The sequence below is a fragment of the Leopardus geoffroyi genome, chromosome B1 (genome assembly GCF_018350155.1).
Source record: "Leopardus geoffroyi isolate Oge1 chromosome B1, O.geoffroyi_Oge1_pat1.0, whole genome shotgun sequence".
In the NCBI taxonomy this organism is placed as follows: Eukaryota; Metazoa; Chordata; class Mammalia; order Carnivora; family Felidae; genus Leopardus; species Leopardus geoffroyi.
In genome coordinates, this window is record NC_059327.1 from 95,844,937 (window position 1) to 95,864,769 (window position 19,833).

General features: G+C 35.6%; 1 protein-coding gene across 3 annotated transcripts in view; it reads left to right on the forward strand.

Annotated features, from left to right (window-relative positions):
* Window positions 1–19,833, forward strand: part of SCLT1 (sodium channel and clathrin linker 1) — a 220,950-nt gene that overhangs the window by 184,362 nt on the left and 16,755 nt on the right. Inside the window, exon 19 of one of the 3 annotated variants that reach the window (XR_006709835.1) lies at window positions 7,943–8,019. The exons of the other annotated variants lie outside the window; for them this stretch is intronic. The gene's annotated coding sequence lies outside the window, so the exon portion shown is untranslated. The remainder of the gene's footprint in view (window positions 1–7,942; window positions 8,020–19,833) is intronic. 3 annotated transcript variants of the gene reach the window in all.

Sequence of the window (19,833 nt, forward strand, 5' to 3'; positions counted from 1 at the left end):
ATTAACTGTGATTGTAGTTATGTGACTATATGCATTTGTCAGACCTTACCAAACCCTACACTCAAAATGACTACATTTATTTTCCATAATTACATTTCAATAAGGTTGGTTTTAAAAACAAAACAAATATTGCCTTTGTTCAGTTCTCTCTCTCCCATACTACATTACTGTGTCTCTATTTCCATCTTTTTCTTTCACTGTGCTATATTCAGACAGTTTCTTCAAGTCTAATATTTTATGTTCTCTTTATGTTCAACCTTCTGTATATGTCCACTGAGTTTTTATCTTAAGGGTTTTTTGTTACTAGAAGTTCTATTTAACTTGGTCATATCTGCCATTTTACATTCTTAAAGCCTCCTTTTTCTTGCTGACATTTCCAAGTTTGCCATGCTTTTCTTTTAAAATAGTAAACATTATTTGAAAGACCACATCTGATAAATTCAATATGAGACAGGTTTGTTTCTGCTGGTTCTATTCATGTTGTATGGTTGCTCTATCTGCTTGTTAGTAATTGCACTGGAAAATTTTTGTTATGGGGATTACCTAGACAGGCTTTGCCTTTGCTGCTTCTGGGTGCCTTAGAGCACTTCTGGTTTTGAGCACTTGACCATACAGTTAGGCTTTCTGGACTACCCTAGGTATTTGTTCTTTGAGGTAAATCTGTAAGATAGCTGGTCTGTGGCCACAAATTCACAGGAATATTTCTTTTTTCTTTTCTTCTCCTGTTTTGCTCATGACCAAAGTAGCTTCTCTATAGTTCTATGACTTTACAGGGAAGGACATGGATTAAGATATGTTTCACCTTTATCCTGAAAGAGTATCAGTATTGGAAAAGGTTTCTCTACCACACCCCCTCATGAAAGAACGAGATCCTAAATATGGGCTATTGTAAATGCCTTCTGGGGCATAGGAAGCATTGGTGTTCCAGTATTCTGCTTCTTTTTCTCATTACAAACTTCCATTCAATAACTATCTTGGGACTTTTTGCTATATTTTCATCTCTTTAATGCTTTTAAAGTGTTGTAGAGTTTTTCATGGGTTGATTAATCTGAATGCCCTGGTGTGCTTTTACTGGATCTAAGCATATATATCTCTTTAAAAATAGCCACCTCATTTAGCACAGTGATTGATATGTCTTGATGAAAATCTTTAGATAACTTTTGTCTTGTACAGAGTTTACATGTGTGTCTGGTCGATTACAGCATCCTGGAAGTTGAAATGGACTGTAGCTACAAAATAAATCAGTTCAAACTATACAGGGAATTAGCCTCAGGGTCTTTAGAACCAGTGTTGCACTTACAGAACATATTACTTCTTTAATAAACATTAGCAATTGATATTAGTATTATGTCTTAACTAAAAGAAATACATTGCGTGCCTCTGTGTTGTAACCAAATTACTTTGAGTGAGATATAGCAAGGGCAGATGCAGATTAAGAGACAAAGGAAAGAATTTTATAATTTCTTATAATCACAGTTTCCTGGGGCAAACACAGCACACCACAGAGGGCCACTGAAGGGTCACAAGGCAGAGGAAGTAGGGGTAACAGTGGGCAAGTCCCTTTATTGTATTTTCCGGTGGAAGGAATAAGGCAGGGTAAGTAGGGTTAGGATTGGATAATTTGAATGATTTCAGTGGGCTCTGGTTGCCTGATACTTTGCCCTGGGGCAGTTAAGGCAGATGTACAGTGGTCCAGAGTATGAGAGCCACATAACCAAAGTGGTTGGGAGTGTGCATTTAATCGGCTGTACAAGGGAAAAAAAAAAAAAACAAAAAAACAGACCTCTTGCTAGGGCCTCAAAATTGAGTCAAGACAACATTTAAAAACAACTATATTATACCTTGAAGCAACTAATAGTATAGAGTCACAAGCCTAGGATATAAGGACAGATTTTAATAGGACAGAAGTGCCTAACTTTGAATTTATTTATATCACGGTGTTGAAAGATAAAAAGTACCTGTCATGTTAGCTGAGATCTTAAAAACATCTTGAAAAATGTAGCATAATTTGTAACTATACTTCTTGCTTAGTGAGAGACTTCCCATGCGGAGGATGTCCTGTAAAGATTTAACATTGCATTTTCTAACATAATAGCTTTTTCTTCAGTCAGTATGCTTTGATAATTAGACACTATAAATCTACCCAAAAAGCTTTTGTCACTTGACAGATATTTTGCATTAGGCTTAAGAGAAAGGCAGTGCCACTTCTTTGTGGGTCTCATTACACTTGATTTTTCCCATAGTTCTCAGAAAAAAAAGTAATGAATAAATCAATTTGGTTTAGTATTATCTTTGTATTAAAAATTACATGTAGATTATTAAAATGATATAAACTCTGCAAGAATATAAGCACATTAATATTTTATATAGTTGCTTTTTTTATTGGTAAACCTACCTGAAAATATCCAAATTTGCTCAGATTCAGGGTTTTAGGACACCTTTAAAAGTGTTCAGCAAGATTATTTACATCTTGGCTGTCTCTACACTTTATTAAGTTCAGAATTAAGTTCAGAATTCCATTTTAAAGTGTCTAATACTTCAGTTTGCAGATTTATACAGGTACTTCCAGAAACAAAAGCAGATACCTAAAAACTCACTTTAATTTATATAAAAAAACATGTGACTGACCACTCTTTTCTAAGCATTCTGCTAGCTGCTATTGAAACACAGCGATGAGTAAGACCAGGCCCTGCTCTTAAGAAGTTACTATATCCCATTACCCATATTTTGTTTCTCCTTTTAGTGTTCATCATTAAGAGTTACTGCATTTTGGGGCATCTGGGTAGCTCAGTTGGTTAAGCATCCAACTGTGGCTCAGGTCATGATCTCGTGGCTTGTGAGTTCAAGCCCCACTTTGGGCTCTGTGCTGAAAGCTCAGAGCCTGAAGCCTGCTTCAGATTCTGCCTCTCTCACTCTCTGCCCCTACTCTGCTTGCACTCTGTCTGTCTCTCTCAAATACAAACAAACATTAAAAAAAAATCTAAAGGGGCACCTGGGTGGCTCAGTCAGTTAAGCATCGACTCTTGATTTCAGGTCAGGTCATGATCTCACGGTTTGTGAGTTCAAGCCCTGCATCAGGCTCTGTGCTGACAGCATGGAGCCTGCTTGGGATTCTCTCTCTCCCCCTATCTCTCTGCCCCTCTCCTGCTCATGCTATCTCAAAATAAATAAATAAATTTTAAAAAATTAAAAAAATTTTTTTAAAGTAATTGCATTTTATATTTATTTCTTTATACTTTTTATCTTCTTTCTCCCTCATGAAGGGAGAAAATATACTTTTTATCTTTACTTTCTCCCTGCATAAAGTAAGTTGTCTCTTGTGTTCCCCACTATATCCCTAGACCCTAAATGAGTGTCCAGCCCTAGAAGATACTCAAAACGTATTTATTGAGTGAATGAATGAAAGCTAGTTGATCTTTTTTCAATTATTTTTTCTTTTCTAGGACAAATTCCCCTTTCAATTTTGATCCTTTATGCAGAATTTTAGTTTTTGAAATGCAATTGAACTTTGTGAAACATGATAAAGTATAATGTGCCGCCACTATTCAAGAAACTAAGAAACATAAATTGCCATAATTATACCACAGCCTATAGTGAAGTTTTTTCTTATCTCATAAAGTTTTTTAAATGGTATTCATTCTAATAATTATTATGAAAACTGTCGATGATAAAGGAATACATAGTCCAAGATGAAGGCACCAGGATTGAGTGAAATAAGTTAAAATTAGTACTGCTCATAATCAAGATCATACTTTCAGAGGATAAAATATCACACAAAATAATGTGGCTAGGGTTATTTATCCAATTGTTTGAACTCATGTTTGAACTCCTGTTCTAAAATTTCAAGTACACATTGGTCATATATTACAAACCTCTGTGAAGTAAGCATGTGTATCCATAGGCACCAACACATCAGTAGTTATTGGCACATAATATTTATTGAATGAATATGCATATATAAGCATAAATATTTATGTAAACATAAAGTCCATAGCATAGTGCTGGGCATTTGTTAAGTATTATGTACAACATTTATAGGTGATTTAGTTGAATTACTGAAGTGTAATTTTTTTTAAAGGAGTTTTTGCCAGCCAGTAGTATAAGACCAAAGAAGAATCCCTTCCACCTGAAATCTGAGATGCAGTGCCAGCTTTATGAGCAAGCAGAATAGGTAGCTCCATATATGACTGATTTAAAGGAGTTTCCTGAGGGCATGTAAGTGGCTCAGTTGGTTAAGTGTCCAACTCTTGATTTCAGCTCAGGTCATGATGTCATGGTCATGAGAACAAGCCTCACTTTGGCCTCCACGATGGGCACAGAGCCCGCTTGGGACTGTCTTTCTCTTCCTCTGCCCCTCCCCTATTTGTACACATCTTCTCTCTCTCTCTCTCTCTCTCTCTCTCTCTCTCTCTCAAAAAAAAAAAAAAAAAAGTTTCATGGAATGAGTCCAGTGTGTCAAAAAAATCTCAATCCTGCTGCCTGTCATCACACCACCATAACTCAATCTTTTGAATACTGGAAACTATTTGTTTTTCATATGCTTTTGTTGTGTTTTTAGCTAAAATTCAAATACTATGGGAAGTAGTCCAGTGGTTTCCAATCATCAGAATCTTGAAAACAACATTGATGTGGTCCATAGAATGACCAGAAGAGCAAATTGCCCTGACCCCTCTCCTTCTACCTCCTTTCCTGTACCTTCACAATTACTGAGTCTGGCTGATCTTCCCTCCTTAATGTTTTTCAAAGATATTTGCCTTTATCTCACTCCTTAGTTCAGGCCACCCTCATCTCCTTACCTGGATTACTGCAACAGCTTTCCGATTGATTTCTGGAACCCTAAACTTGTCTTCCCTCTAATCCATTTTCCACACTATGCCAGAGAGGCCTCTTATAAATGTTACTTCATTTTATTCTCCCACCCCTTCCTAACCAGTTAGGAAGAAGGTGGCTACAGAGATTTTCTCAGCGGGCCCTTACAGTATTCCAGTATCATTTCTATCACTTTCCACTTTATATTACTCTCTTCTACTTAAGAAAATTTTAGAGAAACCTCCATCACCTTAAGGTTCCTTTATTTTAATAAGAATAAGTTAATATTACCTGTTTTAAAAATAAAAGTTATATCCAAAGCACTTAGTCCTTTAAAAATAGCTCGTAGCTAATAAGCCAGCCAGTCAGTTCTCTCTGTGAAACTACAGGGCATTGGTGGAGAGTGAGGGGGTGAAACTGCTTTGCTGTTATCCAGCAAGAAGATGTGCTTTTAAAAGACAATAGCAGTGAACTAGACAGACAAAAAATCCTGGCCTTCCTGGAGTTTTCATTCTAATAAAGATAGTAAACAAGAGAAATTAAGTATACAGTGTGGTAGAGAATGATAAGGGCTGAAGAGAAATGTAAAGCAGAAAAAGGGAATAGGTAGTATATATATTTTTAGAAAGGAATATAGTTTTTCTTAAGTTATTTTTTATTTTTTAATCTTATTTAAATCCAAGTTAATTAACATATAGTGCAATAATGATTTCGGGAATAGAATTTAGTGATTCATCACTTACACCTAACACCCAATGCTCATCCCAACAAGTGCCTCCTTAATGCCCTTCCACATTTAGCCCATCCCCCCACCCAGCCCTGCTCCAGCAACCCTCAATTTGTTCTCTGTATTTAAGGGTTTTTTATGGTTGGCCTCCCTTTCTTTTTTGTTTTTTGTTTTCTTCTTATTTTTCCTTCCCTCCCCCTATGTTCATCTGTTTTGTTTCTTAAATTGCACATATGAGTGAAATCATATGATATCTGTCTTTTCTGACTGATTTATTTCGCTTAGCATAATACACTCTAGTTCCATCTACATTGTTGCAAATGGCAAGATTTCATTCATTCATTTTGATCACCAAGTAATACTCTATTGTATATATATATACCGCCTCTTCTTTATCCATTCATTAGTCAATGAACATTTGGGCTCTTTCCATAATTTGGCTATTGTTGATAGTGCTGCTATAAACATTGAGGTGCATGTGCCCGTTCGAATCAGCATTTTGTATCCTTTGGATAAATACCTAGTAGTGCAATTGCTGGATCATAAGGTAGTTCTATTTTTAATTTTTTGGGAACCTCCATACTGTTCTCCACAGTGGCTGCACCAGTTTGCATTCCCACCAGCAGTACAAAAGTGTTTTCCTTTCTCCACATTCTCGCTAACATTTGTTGTTGCCTGAGTTGTTAACTTTAGCCATTCTCATAGGTGTGAGGTGGTATCTCATTGTGGTTTTGATTTGTATTTCCCTGATGATGAGTGATGCTCAGCATCTTTTCATGTGTCTGTTAGCTGTCTGGATGTCTTCTTTGGAAATGTGTCTGTTCATGTCTTTTGCCCATTTCTTCACTGGATTATTTGGTTTGGGGGTGTTTATTTTGATAACTTATTTATACATTTTGGATACTAATCCTTTATCTGATGTGTCATTTGGAGATATCTTCTCCCATCCATCAGTTGCCATGTAGTTTAGAAAGAGTCAGCAGGGATAATCATTTTGAACTCTGCTGATGCTTTCTCTTCTTCCTTTTGCCAGACAAGCCCTGGTTATCCCCAGTCCGTTGTCCTTTCTGTACCTTCACCCATTCAACTTAAGGTGGCTGGACGAAAACACACAGCCATGCTGGTGATCTCACTCTAAATTCATCATCAGGCACCTGGGTGGCCCAGTCAGTTAAGCGTCTGATTCTTGATTTTGGCTCAGGTCATGATCTCACCATTCGTGGGTTCCAGCCCCACATCAGGCTCTGCATTGACAGTGCAGAACCTGCTTAGGATTCTCTCTCTCCCACTCTCTCTCTGCACCTCCCCTGCCTGTGCTCACTCGCTATCTCTCTCTCTTTCTCAAAATAAATAAACAAACAAACAAACAAACGTTAAAGGTATTAATTAATTATGGGAACCTGAGTGGCTCAGTCGGTTAAGCGTCCGACTTCGGCTCAGGTCTTGATCTCCCAGCTTGTGAATTGGAGCCCCGTGTCGGGCTCTGTGCTAACAGCTCAGAGCCTGGAGCCTGCTTCAGATTCTGTGTCTCCCTCTCTCTCTGCCCCTCCCCTTCTCATGCTCTGTCTTAAGAATAAAGAAACATTAAAAATATATATATATTAATTCATCATCACAAAAGGGGTCTTTAAGCTGCCAGGCAACCTCTATATATTCCACTCTTTTTGGTGACTATTTCATACCCTCATATCCTTCTTCAAATCTTTTATATCTCCTCCCCATAACCACTTTCATTTGGTAACCTCAATTCCTATTTCACTGAGAAAAAAGAAGCAATCAGAAGAGAACTTCTACTACATTTATATTTCTCTGTGCATCTTTTCCCATACACCCTGCTGTAATGACATAAACTACCCCTGCTCCAATATAAGGTCAAATTCTTCATTTGTCCCATAGATTTCATCGCCACTTTGCTATACTGCCTCTTTGTTGAATTTTCAACTAAAAACAGTCTTTTTTGAAAACAATTTTCCATAAAAAAAAAGAATACCTAATATAGCAACATGAAGTGGTTAACTGCCCTTAAGAGAGAAACAAATAGAAATAATTCATGGAATAAGTGATTTAAAACTAAACAGCCAGTCTTCTAAGGAATATTCCTACTTAAATAAAATCTTTGTAAATTTTTTAGACTTTTCACCAGTGCTGGTGCACCATGGTCGGATATGCTCAGCAGATTACATTAGGTAATCAAGAAATTATGTTAGCTTAGTCAAACAGTTTGTGTCTTGACTCCAGTTGTACCTTGAATTCAGTAAATATAACTAGGATTCTTTTCAGTTTCAAAGCTTACCCTCTTCCCTGTCCAGGCTTAAAAACTAGGTTTTGGTAAACAACCTTCCAAACCCTAAGTAAGTTAAGGCTACCAAATTTCTAATAATTTAGTGATTTTTTTTTACCTCTTAGATGAAAGGAAAGAAAGGAAATAGAATTATTTCCTTCAAAATCAAGAGAATAATACCATCACTTGACACCAAAAATGGGTAAGATTATTGTTTTTCTTATGTAATATTTTTAAAAATAGCTTTTAACATCAGTTTTAATCAGTGGTCAAATATTGCCCTGCCATTGGAGACACTACATTCTAGTTGGGGAGTCGGACTATAATGATCTATACTAATGGAAGTTTACTCTGCTACCAGGTTTTTAGCAATTTGATCTCTAGTTTTAGTCAATTAATTTTTTATTTCTTTTACCATTTCTATCAATTTGAATTTATATCAAACTCAGTTTGTATGTCATTACTAAGAACTTAAATTGTTCTCAGAGCTTCTTAAGTAAGTAATGTTTCAGAATTAATGTGAACTTTCCAAATCATCCATTCAGCACATAATTGAAGGCATTGTGTTCATTTTATTTCCAGTTTACATAGAATCTTAAGAGGACTGTGTATGGTTTCCCTGAGTGATCTCCATCTTTTATACATAACTCTTAATTTGACAGCCTTTTAGATATTGAAAAATATAAGTTTAGACCCATATATTTATCAGTGACCTTAAACAATGAACTAATGAAATACCAGTTTTTAGAGACCTCAAAAATTTTCTCCTAAACATGAGTGACGGACTTAAGATCTTAATGTAGGAGTCAGTTGCAGTATATAAAAAGCTAACACGCTAAATTCACATCCAAGTTCTGCCCCACAAATGTGTGATTATGTATAAACCAATTTTTCCAAGCTGCAATTTTATCATTGATAAGCATAAAAGCTATATTAGTTTGCTAAGGTTATTTCGGAAATAGTATAAATATCACAGTGTCAAACTATAAAACATCAAGCAAATGTATATTATTATTAGATTAGAAATATTTTATACTCAGATTTTTAGTTTTTTAATTGCCTTAGTATCCCTGAATTGCCAGTCCTTGACTGTCCTTGAGATATTTTCAACATCCTTTTCAATTTTTATCATGATCTTATCCTTTCAAGTTCAAATGGATATTGATTATTGTCACTACTTTTCGTTCTGCCATCCTAGTTCAGTGTAGCAGTTTTTAATAAACTTAACATAAATACATATGGAAAGAACCCTTCTTTGGATGTTCTTATTAAAGACAGGAACAAAAACAAAAAACAGATTTTTTTCAGCCATCACCTCTCCTGCTTTTGTGACAATCTGGTCTTTGTCCCATGATTAGAGCACTGTTTTTAATAAATTTTATTTTTTATTTTAATGTAAAACTTTGTGGTTTTTTAATTGTTTAATTTTATTTAAATCCGAGTTTTAACATACAGTGTTATAATTTCAGGAGTAGAATTTAGTGATTCATCACCTATTTTTAATAAATGTTAAAAGCCCCATGGTCTTTGGCATTCTGGGTACGTTGAATAGATTGAGAAAGATTACTTAGAAATAATTGTTATCGGGGCACCTGGGTGGCCCAGTTGATTGAGTGTCCGACTTCAGCTTAGGTCATGATCTCACATTCGTGGGTTCAAGTTGCACATCGGGTTGTGTGCTGACAGCTCAGAGCCTGGAGCTTCTTTTGGATTCTGTGTCTCCCTCTCTCTTTGCCCCTCCCCTGATCATGCTCTGTCTCTCTCTCTCAAAAAATAAAATAAAACATTAAAAAAAGTAAATCAAAAACAAATAGGTTACATTTTTTACATGCTTTGAATTTTTAGATTAGTCATACTTCTTTAGATATCTTTTTAAAAAGGAATAATTATGCTTAAGTTAAATATTTCTAGGTTATATGATAATTTCTATAAAATTATAAAAATGTGGGGCGCCTGGGTGGCTCAGTCGGTTAAGCAGCCGACTTCGGCTCAGGTCATGATCTCATGGTCCGTGAGTTCAAGCCCCACGTCGGGCTCTGTGCTGACAGCTCGGAGCCTGGAGCCTGTTTCAGATTCTGTGTCTCCCTCTCTCTGACCCTCCCCTGTTCATGCTCTGTCTCTCCCTGTCTCAAAAATAAATAAAACGTTAAAAAAAATTTTTTTTTTAAATAAAAATAAAAATGTGGGGGCACCTGGGTGGCTCACTCAGTTAAGCGTCTGACTTCAGCTCAGGTCATGATCTCACAGCTCGTGAGTTCGAGCCCCACATCGGGCTCTGTGCTAACAGCTCAGAGCCTGGAGCCTGCTTCTGATTCTGTGTCTCCCTCTCTCTCTGCCCCTCATCCGCTCATGCTCTGTCTCTCCTTCAAAAATAAATAAATGTTTAAGACTTATAAAAATGTGAGAAAGCATTATATTCTAACAAGGTTTCATTGTATATATTTATGATTTTGCATAGGAAAATTGGGCTTTTATAGGATATAGTTAACTTTTGCTTGATATTACTGTGTCAACTGTTTAAACAACAGTTGGAAATAGAAATTACATTGGGATATACTAAGAAAAACTTTATCCATGTCTCTCACTATGTCACTAAAATTGTACTTATATGCTCAGACATGTCAAAACTAAAATGTTAACTTTCAACATAGAAACATTTTCATGAGATTTTGCATTGATTATTTCCTTTCATGAAAAGATTTTATATTTAATAATGTTGAAAAACAGTATTTTTTTTTTTTAGCACATAAGGAGGCAGCACAGCATTAGAGATAAGAGCACTAAGTCAAAGTACGTAAGACCTGAATTTGAATCCCACCCAGGCCCAGTCCTTCCCACTTATCTTTAAACCCCATATGTTATTATAAGGATTTATATGGTAACAAATATAAGATGTTCACTCCATGCCTAGCATGTAGGAAAATCTTTAGGAAGCAAACAGTGAACAGTGGGTTTAGGGAATAGCCTTTATAAATGCTAAGACATTATTGTATTCAAAGTAAGCATGATATAATTCATGAGGTGTGTATGAGAAGCTCATGTATTCCACTTTTAATTTATGAAAACATTACTAGTTTTAGAAAGCACTAAATTTTAGGCAAGATTTATATATATAAATTGTATCTGTCCTGTTAGAGGATATAAATAACACTGAGGAATATATATGAAATCAAGTCAAAAATTTTTCTGCAATAGAAATGTAGCTACTAAATATTTTCACTGACATATCTCACCTATTGGTTATAACAGAGAATTATATGGACACCATAATAAATTTATAATTTTTGAAATAGAAAATTAAAATTTATGCTTATTCCAATGGAAAAAAATGTTACGAATGTGATGATCTTTACTGGACATATTTGCAGTAGCATCCATATTGGGCATTTAGCAAATTGATGTATGCTATGTTGTACCATTAGGGTACAAGGCTAACTTCTAGAAAGTATTTCTGTATCTTTGGGAAAAGATTCATTTGCTCTCCTTAGAAATTGTTTTGTTTTCAGAATGATTCAGTGATACAATCTAAGTCTTCAACCTATTAGGTCTTTTATAAATTCGAAAATAAACTACAGAGCAGTACTTAAAAAGCAGATAGCTCATTTGATGAATTTGACTCTCCCTATATAAGAGTTTCTCTGTGCATGCTGTGACTTTATACATTCTACCATTCATACAAGAAGTGTTTAGTACTAGGTATCCAAAATGAACTCTTTCACATTAGGTCCAGCATCCTGCTTCCCAGTGTGCATTAAGCATCAAAGCTTTCTCTCTGAAAATAGGCCCCTTAAAAATTAGTGCTAGTCTGGACTCATCAAATCAAAAATACTTGGCTGTTTGCATCTGTCCTCTCTACTTTATAACAAATTCTTATAAATCGGCTGTCTTCTTGCTTATTATGTATCCACCTATTTACTACAGTTGCAAAAATATTAGAGAAAAACCATATATCAGCATAGCCACAAAACCTTTAGGACGTTAGAGTCCTCTTTGGACTAACTGTGCTGCCTTTGGCAAACTTTGTTCATTCTGATGACCATTAAATATGATTATCAGGTAGCTATGATTTCTTAAGATCTTACCCATAAGTAAGTATAGTCATAATTAAATGTAACACAAAATAATTAAATAATTTTCCCATAGAAGGAAGTTTTTCATCTTAGTCTCAAAAAGCTGGTATGGGGTGCCTGCATGGCTCCGTCAGTTAAGTGTCCAAGTCTTGATTTCTGCTCAGGTCATGGTCTCACAATTTGTGGGTTCATGCCCCACATCGGGCTCTGTGATGACAGTGCAGAGCCTACTTAGGATTCTCTGTCTCCTTCTCTCTCTGTCCCTCCCCCACTCACTATCTCTCTAAAAAATAAAGAAAGAAACATTTTTTTGAAACCTAGTATAAAAGCTTTTTAAAAATCTGAACTCCTCTGTGGTTTCTTTCAGTTTGAAGTTTCCTTTTATTTATAAAATTTCATTAATTCATCTATAATTATTCCTTCTTAATTACTCTTTTATCTTGAAATATATATAACATGGAAATTTTGAGCTTCCAAGAGAAAATAATTTTAATAGTTATTATTATTGTATAACATTTGTAACTGTCATATATCTGTAGTAATCTTACTTGGATGGGACCCTGTTAGTTTTACAGATTAAATCAAAAACTTCAATAGGAAAAAAAATGAGATTTGCCCTATGAGGTATCAAAGTATGTAAAGCTGTATGGTAGTATTGGCATAGGGATAGATAATTTGAACAGAATACAGAAAAATAGAAACCATGTAAAATTAGAAATTTTGTTCATGAGAATATGCCATTTCAAATCAACGGTGAAAAGATGCTGTTGGAAAAATTTTAAATCATTTAGAATATTCCATATATAAGGTAAATTCCAGGTAGATTACCAAGCTAAGTAAAAAAGAAAGTATTGGAAGAAATAAGATTATTTTTAGTATCTTGGATTGGAAAAGTCTTTGTAATAAAAACACAAAACCCAGAATGCAAACAAGGAAAATATTGATTAACTGATTTAACCATAAAAATTAAAATTCTGTATGAAGAAAGGTACTAAACAAAGATAAAAGACAAATGACAAAAAATAAAATAAGGGATTAGTAGGCAAAATCCATCAAGAATTCCATAATTATGAAAAATATTAACAAGCTAACAGATGGAAAAGTATGTGAACTAGCAGCTCACAAAAGCAGAAATACAAAGCTCCTTTAAACATAACAAATCAGGTTCAACCACAGTATTCACTGAAGAAATGCAGATTTAAACAATAATTTTATTTTACCCAGCAAATAGAGAAAAATGTAAATGACAGTTATTATACAGTGTCTGCAAACACACGAATAAACAGGAATAGATATACAGTATTGGTGGGAGTGTAAACTGGCAAATCCTTTTTATAAAGTAATGTAGCAGTATCTAACAGATTAAACTATACATATCATTTTGAAATTTCAAGTACAGGAATCTGTCCTAAAGAAATACTTGCATATATGTAAACATATGGTAACATATTTGTCCACCTGTCCAATCCTTCACATCTTAAATCACAGCTGTTAAGGCAGCCTCTTTCTCTCTGGTTTCTCTGTCTTCAGTTTTATTCTGCTCTATCCCATCTTTTATACTGCTGTCAGATTATTTTCCTGAAAAGCAAATATGATTCTGGCCCTGCCTACTTAAAGACTTCTCTTTTACTGTTGCCTATAGGTTTTTTATAGTCTTTTCTCCACCGTATTATCAGCAGTCTGCCTCTGTCCTTCACGTTCCTTGTGTTCCAGCCACACTGAACTCCTACCTCAATAAAACAAGCATGCTCAGCCAGCCCTTTTTACAACTCCTAGTCTGCACTCCACATACTCATCATGTATTTATTGAATTTATTGTTCTTTAAGTACTGATGATACAGCAAAGCCCAAGGTCCCCCTGTTTTCTTTTGGGGTTTTTGAAGATAGCAGATTATTGATGGGAAGGTGGAATTGTTGAGTAAAAAAAAATATGTATATGCTTAAAATCAAATAATCGAATAATCAAAGTATATGTAGAAAATTAAAATAAGTCAATGTGCTAATGAATGGGTGGATCCCTGAGAATAGGATCCTGTGAGAAAATAAAGATCTAATGACAAAGATCTAATGACAAAAAGTATCCTGTCATTGAAAATCAGCAGAAAGATCATCAAAGCAGACAGAACAGTTAGCGCAAAGACCCCAAGGCAGGAATATACTTGGTATGTTTGAAGTAAACAAAATAGTATGCAAAATAAAGGCAATAGTGACAGATGTGGGAAATGTATTATATTAAGTAATGCCAGGCACCACAGCAAACAAACTGACATCTCAGAGACTTAACAAAGGTTTATTTCTTGCTCACATTACACATCTGAGACAGTTTTACAAGAAGGCTCTGCTGGTAGAGATTCCACCATCTTGAGCATATGGTTTCCTGAGATCACTGAAACAGGGAAAGAGAAGAATGGAAGAACAGTAACTCTTAACTAAGCTCTGAAGTGATATACACAGATCATTTCCTTTTACTTTCATTGGCCAAACCAGTCATAGGGACCAAATCTAACTGTATAAGAGTCTAGGAAATGTATATGGAACAAGCGGAATGTTTGGTGAACACTGTCTCTGCTGCAGACAAGGACCTGATCTTACAGGTTAAAGAGGTTTTTTTGGGTTTTTTTGTTTTTTTTTATTTTTAAAAAAAAATTTTTTTTTTCAACGTTTATTTATTTTTGGGACAGAGAGAGACAGAACATGAACGGGGGAGGGGCAGAGAGAGAGGGAGACACAGAATCGGAAACAGGCTCCAGGCTCTGAGCCATCAGCCCAGAGCCTGATGCAGGGCTCGAACTCATGGACCGCAAGATCGCGACCTGGCTGAAGTCGGACGCTTAACCGACTGCGCCACCCAGGCGCCCCACAGGTTAAAGAGTTTTAAGTGTGTGAGGCACCTGGGTGGCTCAGTCGATGGAGCATCTGACTTCGGCTCAGGTCACGATCTCACGGTTCATGGGTTCAAGCCTCATGTCGGGCTCTGTGCTGACAACTCAGAGCCTGGAGCCTGCTTCGGATTCTGTGTCTCTTCTCCCTGCTTCTGCCCCACCCCAGCGTGCACTTGCTCGCTCACTCTCTCTCAAAAATATTAAAAAAAAAAAAAAAAAAAAAAAAAGAATTCTAAGTGTGAATGAAGGTCAGTGGTCAGTTTTGAAAAATGTTACCTGACCAGATTTCTTTTTTGAGATTACTCTGGCTACTGGGTAGAAAATGGAAATGACTAAAAAAGCTAGAGAAAAAATTTAAGGTTATTGCAAGATTCTTGTTAAGAGATAGTGGTGGCTTTAGGGCACCTGGCTGGTTCAGTCGGTAAAGTATGCAACTCTTGATCTCAGGGTTGTGAGTTCGAGCCCCACATTGGGTGCAGAGATTACTTAAAAAGCGAGAGAGATAATGGTGGCTTAGACTAAGAAGAAAGAGAAAGGTGAATTCATTGGGAGTTTTTATTTTTTTAAGAGGTAATAGAAGGTGCTGATGGATTGGTTATGAAATATGAAGAAAAAGATAAGAATCAAGGATGATTCTAGAGGTAGCTTGTACATGCAATTTCTTTGTAGGAATGTCCTTTCCCAATTCCCGACCTGAAAAAGTTTTCTTCCTTCCAGACCCAACTCAAATGTCATTTTTTCTGTAGGACATTTCTGATTCCCCTGACAGATCAAGTCTTTCCTTTTTCTGTACTCCCATACTGTTTTTTTTCAAGTTTATTTATTTATTTTAGAGAGAGAGAGAGCAAGCACAAGTAGGGGAGGAACAGAGAGAGAGGGGAAGAGAGAGAGAATCTCAAGAAGGCTCTGTACTGTCAGCACAGAGCCCAACGTGGGGCTCAAACCCACGAACTGTGAGATCATGACCTGAACAGAAACCAAGAGTCAGATACTTAACCAACTGAATCACCCAGGCGTTCCCATACTGTCCTTCTTTATGACACTTCTTGAATTGTAGTATGACTGTCATTTACATGCATTTCTTCTGCAAGACCATGAGCTAACATCTTGCCTGGCCTATAGTCAGTCAATAAAATTGTATTGAATGAATGAATGAATATACAGTATATAATATTTTCATCAGAAAAATATTTTCTTTAGAAAATATTACATAATGTAAATAAATTCATTCTATACAATTTTATTGATATATACACATATGTGTGTATACATATATATGAATATATGTGAATATATATATATATATATATATATATATATATGGATTACACAGTGTTTGAAGCCTAAGGAGTTTTCATCAGTCTTTAAAACATTATTCTTGGCTATATATCTGTAATGTTTGGCTGCCATAACTGCTTTTTTTTTTTTTTAATAGAATGAGAGGCAGCTGCAGGTACTGGCAGATTACAAAATGCATAATTACTAAAAGTAACTGAAGCATATTATAGTATAATTCAACAGAAAAAAAAAAAACATCTGGCACATGCTATGTTAATTTGTCATAAGAGAGTTTCAAAGAAAGCACTTGCTGCAGCTGGCAGATCCATCATTTTCCTGAAACGAATAGTACACCTTTTGTTTTTAATTCTCTCGTATAATATAGACTAGAGCCTTATGTGATTTAATCTTTAGTCCTCACTAAAGGATTTCAGGCATTGAGGAAATTTCCCCTGTGCTGTATCAACTAAAATATACATGGCTTATTCTTATCTTAAAACTGTGCCTCAATAATAACAGAATGATCTGAGCAATTATAGTAATTGATTATAATGCCTAAGAAATTGGCCTAAATTTCAAGCTCCCATTTCATAAGGAACCATACTTCTCTCTTTTTTTTTATTTAAAGCATTTATGGTGTTTTCAAAGAAACTCATTCATTGTAGGGAAAACTTTGCTGTTATCCTCATAAGCATACTTTTCAGTTATTATATATGCCAGTGATACTAAGAATTGAAGCACATTTTGAGTTGAAATTCTTCCTCTCAACATGTGCTAGGTAGGATATCCATTTCTATGACAGAAACAAACAGAAAAGGGTTAATTATTATAAAACAGGTTCTAGTGCCGACCTTTTTGAAATAATCTGTATTTCCAAATCTCTGCTGAGCATGTCCATAGGTACCTCAAACTCAATACATTTAAATATATTTCACTCCTAACCCAAGTTTTTATTTCATCCTGTATTTCCCATTCCATGACTGATAATATCTACCCATTTGCTCAAACAAAACGCCAGAAGTCATCCTGAACAACTTCTCCTTGCACACCTGAATCAATTATTACTAATTCTACTTCCTAAATATCTCCTGAATCTGTCCATTCCCGACTAATAGTTTAGGCTATCAACATTGCACACCTGGATTACTGCTATAACCCTTAATTTACCACAGTCATGTCTCCTAACCTACTTTTTCTTGCTGTAATCAGCAGATTTTCTGATATTCAAATCCAGTCATGTGACATCTCTTCTTAAAGTACTTCAGTGCCTCCCCAGTGTATTAATAATAAAGTCTAAACTTACTGTCAAGACATAGAAGATCCTTTGCAATCTGTATTTCCTGTGTTTCCAGCTTTTCCTCTCTTACTCCCATTTCCACCTCCTAGTAACACTCTATGCCTTGCACACACGGAACTCCTTTCAGTTCCCTGAATTTATCATCCTTTCTTACTGCCTGGCCTTCACACATGGATTTGATTGTAACACTCTTCCTTTCCTTACTCTGCTTTTGTCCATCTAACTTCTGTTTCTCTTTCATACATCAGCTTAAAAACCTACTTCCTCTGGAGAGACAGCTCTAATCCCCTAATCATCCCTACACATTCCCATAGCACTTTTTATAGCATTTACTACCTATATTATAAAGTAGGGGCTTTTCGGTATTTAGTAGTTTATAAATTTCACTATGGCAGTAACTGGATCTTGTTCCTCCTTGTCTCCCTAGCACTTAGCATAATATATGGAATGTGACAGGCATTAATTTCAGTATTTGTTGAATGAATGAACTTTATATTCCCTCTATCTTATCCTAAGTTCAGGACTTAAAATTAGATGTTGTGAAGAAAATTCACATAATACTTTGTAACTTTGAGTTCCTTATTCAAATAACTTCTTAAAAACTTCCTGTGAATGATTTTTGTACATAAAGCTCTCACACTCACTTCCCTAGTAGTAATCTCCCAAATTTAATATACCATTTGGTAGCTACTTTGAAAATGTAATCACTGAATTATCTAATTTGTTTTCTTGTGAGAGCAAATATATAGTGAAAACTTTGACAAGGCAAAATACAGTGTATTAGAAATGTTATCATTGAATGTACTGGTTAACTGATTCTGTGGGGTTACCTAAAATTTGCCTAGGCTAAAAATCACCCTGTATGTTCAAGGCATTAATCTAAGCCTTGTGAATATAGCTCCTCTTTTAGAGCTTTCATTTTAATGAGGAGAGACAAATAGTCAAGAGGTAAGCCAACAAATAAGATAATTTTAGATGTTTTAAGTGGTATGAAGAAAACAGGTCAATATGATAGACAGTAACTGGGACGAGGCAGGACCTGAAAGGACTGCACAATTTTTTTTTTTTTTAATTTTTTTTTTCAACGTTTATTTATTTTTGGGACAGAGAGAGACAGAGCATGAACGGGGGAGGGGCAGAGAGAGAGGGAGACATAGAATCGGAAACAGGCTCCAGGCTCCAGGCTCCGAGCCATCAGCCCAGAGCCTGACGCGGGGCTCGAACTCACAGACCGTGAGATCGTGACCTGGCTGAAGTCGGACGCTTAGCCGACTGCGCCACCCAGGCGCCCCTGCACAATTTTTTAAAAAGTGGTCGGAAAAGCTGGCATTTTAAACCAAGGCCTGAATTGTAGAAATAAACCAACTATACAAAAAAGCCAGGAAAATATTCCAGGCAGAGGGAAGAATAGGAAGTACAAAGCTCCAGAATTAAGAGGAGTTGACCATGTAAATAAAGTATAGTCAGCAAAAAGAGAAGCTATAACATTGAGGAACCAAGGCATGGATTAGATCATGAGAATCTTGTAGGGCGTTTTAAGTAAAATATTCTTACTTTAAGTAAAATATTTAAGACTATTTTAAGTTAAAAGAAATACAGGAGTGGGAAATCATTGGAGAATTTTAAACATCCTTAGATCTTTGAAAGAACACTTTAGCTATTGTGTAGAAAATACAGACGTGGCAAAAATTGAGTCAGGGAGACAAGATACTAGATTATTACAGAATTCCAGGCAATAGATAATAGTAGCTTAGAGCAGAGTGTTGTCAAATGGAAATGGAGAGAAGTGGACAGTTATAAAATCTATTAGGAAGGTAGGACAAAACTTATTTGTTAAGTCAAATATAGGTAATGAGGAAAAGGGAGGAGTCAAAGATGATGTCTTAGCGTAGACTTGAACATCTCAGTAGACGGTGAGGCCTTTTACTGGGAAGGAGAAAACTTGGGATGGTATAGATAAGAGGTAGTTTCCATTTTGGACAGGTTACATATGAGGTGCTCATTAACATTCCTTTATAGTCATAGAATAGATGAGATCACTTAGGGGGATTGTGCAGATAGGGAAGGAAAGAACCTGGGAGTATGACCAAGAGTGCTCTACTATATCTAAAGCTGGCCTGTCTGCTTTAACTTGTGGTATTTTTAGTTAACTGAATGAGATTTGAAACGGTAGGATGAATTTCGTTTTTTAGTAGTCAGGTCTTTTGAAGCCATACAAAAAGTTGAGATCACAATCTTTGTAATTACTAACCATTTTGCCACATACTTAGGATTAAATTTTTTTTACAGAATCTTCATTTTGCCTTTTAGGTCTTGATACTATATGATGCCACAGATACGCTTTACTAATATCTTTTGTAATTGATTGGGCTTAAGATATGAGGCAGTGTGACTTAATTGAGAGAAGATTTTGATTAAAGACTGAGTGTGAACCCCGTGTTTTCATTGTCACTGCATGACCTTAGGAACATTAAATAATTTGAGTCTTA